Raw genomic sequence first — 4530 nt, forward strand, 5'->3', positions numbered from 1 at the left:
CCTGGCCTGGAGATAGCGCAGGTTGAACAGGTTCTCACTGGTTCTGTAGTTCAGTTCCACTCCAGCGGGGCGCTTGCTGACAGAGGTGGAACATGATGGTGAGAAAGATTGAGAAGAGGGTTGGGGCGATGACGTAGTCCTGCTCGACCCCCGTCCAGATGTGGATTGGGTCTGCGATGGATCCGTTGGTAAGGATCACGGCCTGCATGTCATCATGGAGCAGGCGGAAGATGGTGACAAACTTTTGGGGGCATCCGAAACGGAGGAGGACACTCCATAGACCCTTGCAGTTGGCAGTGTCAAAAGCCTCTAAGATCGTAGAAGGCCATGTAGAAGGGCTGGCGCTGTTCCCTGCATTTTTCCTGTAGCTGTCATGCTGCAAAAGTCATGTCCATTGTGCCCCGTAGGGGACGAAATCCACACTGTGACTCCGGGTGGAGCTCCTTGGCCACGTGAAGAAGTCGGTTGAGGAGGACTCTAGTGACGACTTTCCCAGTGGCTGATAGCAAGGAGATTCCTCTGTAGTTGCCACAGTCGGACTTGTCCCCTTTTTAAAAAAAATGGTTACATTTACTGCATCTCTGAGATCCCCCGGCACGCTCTCCTCCCTCCAGATGAGAGAGATGAGGTTGAGTATTCGTGCCAGCAGTGCCTTTCTGCCATACTTAGGCGCTATGTCAGATTCCAGCATCTGCAGTATTTTGGAGTGTAATCACTATCGTAATGTAGGGAACGCAGCAGCCAATTTTCGCACAGCAAGCTCCCAAAACAGCAATATGATAATGACCAGATAATCTGTTTTTAGTGATGTTGATTGAGGGATAATTATTGGCCAGGACACCGGTGGATACCTCCTGCCATCACTTGCTGTCAAAATCCTGGCAGGACAGCTAGGGCAAAAAATTGAGAGCGAGGAGAAGAAATGTGAAACTATACAACTACAAATGCGGGACTCGCTACCACATGGACTGATTGAGACAAATAGCATTGGTGCATTTAAGGGGAAGCCAGATGAGCACATGAGGCAGAAATAAATAGAAGAATGTTGTTTGGGCAAGGTGAAGTAAATAGAGTGCAAGGAGGCTCCTGTGGAGCATAAACACCAGTCGAGCCGAATGGCCTGTTTCTGTGCTGCAAAAATTCTATGTAGCGCTAGCTGAATAAATATATCACCATAGGGTTATAGCATTAATGACATTGACACGTTGTCCATCAATTATTTTTATACTAAATATCATTTAGTCTGGAGTGGATCTGCTTTCAGTAAGAGCATTTGAAATAAAGTACTTTTTTTTAGTATTCATTCACGGGATGTGGGCATCGCTGGAAAGGCCGGCATTTATTGCCCATCCCTAATTGCCCTTGAGAAGGTGGCAGTGAGCCGTCACCTTGAACCGCTGCAGTCCGTGTGGTGAAGGCACTCCCATAGTGCTGTTAGGGAGAGTGTTCCAGGATTTTGACCCAGCGACGATGAAGGTAGGGTTATATATTTCCAAATCAGGGTGCTGGGGAACTTGGAGGTGGTGGTGCTCCCATGCGCCTGCTGCCCTTGTCCTTCTAGGTGGTAGAGGTCGCGGGTTTGGGAATGACCCTGCTCTCTTGCCTCTGCTCTCTTTCTCCCCCTCCCCCCTCCCCTCTGCAATGTGCTTCCAGTGCACTTAACTGAATGCTGTGAGCCAAGCATTAATGTAAACTACCTAATCTCCGATCTTGCAGTAAGACTGGAATCTTAGTGTGCAGCTGACTGATTTTCTCAACAATTAACTTCAATGTCTTATATGGAGCAGCCCTCCCAGATTGGAGGAAATACAGTAAAGTGAGCTTAAAGGTAGTCAAAAATCAACACTTCATTTTAGTTAATAGAGTATTTTTTTTTTTAAAGTGAGGTACTTCGTGTCAGCTTTTACAATGATAACTCTTGTATCTGTGTCAGAAGTTTTGAGTTCAAGTCCTGCTCCAAGACTTGAGCGCATAAATCAAGGCTGACACTTCAGTGCAGGACTGAAAAAATGTTGCCTTGTCGGAGGTGCCCTCTTTTAAATGAGATGTTAAACCGAGGCCCCGTCTGCTTGTTCAGGTGGATGTAAAAGATCCCATGGCACTATTTTTAAAACTCCACAATGCCCCTTTAGACTAACTACATTACAGGAAAAATAATGATTGCACTAGAGAGGGTACAGAGGAGAGTTATGAAGATGTTGCCAGGACTGGAGAATTTTAACTGAGGAAAGATTGGATAAGCTGGGGTTGTTTTCTTTGGAACAGAGAAGGATGAGGGAAGACCTAATTAAGGTGTATAAAATTATGAGGGGCCTAGATAGAGTGCATAGGAGGGACCTATTTCCATTAGCAGAGGGGTCAATAACCAGGGGACTATGTCCCCTCATTTTAGTTTTCCCTCTCTGCATCCACCTTGTCGAGCATCCTTGTTATCTTATGTTTCAATAAGATCACCTCTCATTTTTCTGAACTCCAATGTATATCGGCCCAACCTACTCAATCTATCTTCATAAGTCAACCCCCTCATCTCCGGAATCAACCCAGTGAACCTTCTCTGAACAGCCTCTAAAACAAGTATATCTTTCCTTAAAAACGGAAACCAAAACTGTACGCAGTACTCCAGGTGTGGCCTTAACCAATACCCTGTACAGTTGTAGTAGGACTTCTCTGCTTTTATACTCTATCCCCCTTGCAATAAAGGCCAACATTCCATTTGCCTTCCTGGTTACTTGCTGTACCTGCATACTAACTTTTTGTGTTTCATGCACAAGGACCCCCAGGTCCCTCTGTACTGCAGCACTTTGCAACTTTTCTCCATTTAAATTATAATTTGCTTTTCTATTATTTCTGCCAAAATGGATAACCTCACATTTTCCCACATTATACTCCATCTGCCAATTTTTTACCCACTCACTTAGTCTGTCTATATCCCTTTGCAAATTGCTTTCACACCCATCTTTGTATCATCAGCAAACTTGGCTATATTACACTCGGTCCCTTCATCCAAGTCATTAATATAGATTGTAAATAGTTGAGGACCCAGCACCGATCCCTGCGGCACCCCACTAGTCACTGTTTGCCAACTGGAAGATGACCCATTTATCCCGACTCTGTTTTCGGTTAGTTAGCCAATCCTCTATCCATGCTAATATATTACCCCCACCCCATGAGCTTTTATCTTGTGCAGTAACCTTTTATGTGACACTTTATCGAATGTCTTCTGAAAATCCAAATATACCACATCCCCTGCTCGTTACATCCTCAAAGGACTCCAGCAAATTTATCAAACATGATTTCCCTTGCATAAAACCATGCTTGATTGAATCTTGCTTTTCCAAATGTCCCACTACTGCTTCATTAATAATGGACTTCAGCATTTTCCCAACGACAGATGTTAGACTAACTGGTCTATAGTTTCCTGCTTTTTGTCTGCCTCCTTTTTTTAAATAGGGGTGTTACATTTGCGGTTTTCCAGTCCACTAGGACTGTCCCAGAATTCAGGGAATTTTGATAGATTACAACCAATGCATCCACTATCTCTGCAGGCAGGGACTTGTCTGCCTTTATCCCATTATTTTACCAAGTACTACTTCATTAGTGATAGTGATTGTATTAAGTTCCTCCCTCCATTTAGCCCCTTGATTATCCACTATTGGGATGTTTTTAGTGTCTTCTACTATGAAGACCGAAACAAAATATTTGTTCAACGTCTCTGCCATTTCCATGTTCTCCATTATTAATTCCCCAGTCTCATCCTCTAGGGGACCAACATTTGCTTTAACCACTCTTTTCCTTTTTATATACCTGTAGAAACTCTTACTATCTGTTTTTATATTTCATGCTAGTTTACTTTCATAATCTATCTTCCCTCTCTTTATCATTCTTTTTAGTCTGACTTTTCGCTTTATTATTCCCTATCTCCACCCAAACTGATTCAACATCCTGATCCTCTGAGCCAATATCGTTTCTCACTAATGCACTGATCTCATCCTTTATTAACAGTGCGACCCCACCTCCTTTTCCTTTCTGTGCTGTAAATTTCTATGATTCTGTTATTTTATGAATGCAGATAAACTGAATACAACCACTGGATCAATTCCATTTAAGCGTAGTATACTATGATATGATTTTTGTTTTAATGCATCTGGGAGGTTTGTGCGGTGAGGCAACAAATGTTCAAGACCGCAAGAATCCTTAATCCGGCTGAAGTCATGAGCGGTATGAAAGGTGCTACATTAAATGCAAGTTTTCTTTTATCCATTTATGTTCCGTTAATCTAAAGGGGCGTTGCAATCAAAGTGATAGTGTCAAAGCGCATCATGTGTAGACGTAATCTCCTTAAGCGATTAGAGTACCAGGAATAAGCACCTTCCCAGCCAGCGCACAAGTGGAGCAAATGAGGAGATTCATTCTGTTCTGTCTGAGAGATTGGAGTTTCTGCAAACTACGTCAACGTGCAGGTTATTTGCTGGATAACATCAATCTCTGAAGCTTTGAGCTGCTGTGTGTTACATTGCCGCAAGTTTTAAA

The sequence above is a fragment of the Pristiophorus japonicus genome, chromosome 10, assembly GCF_044704955.1.
Source record: "Pristiophorus japonicus isolate sPriJap1 chromosome 10, sPriJap1.hap1, whole genome shotgun sequence".
Classification (NCBI taxonomy): Eukaryota; Metazoa; Chordata; class Chondrichthyes; family Pristiophoridae; genus Pristiophorus; species Pristiophorus japonicus.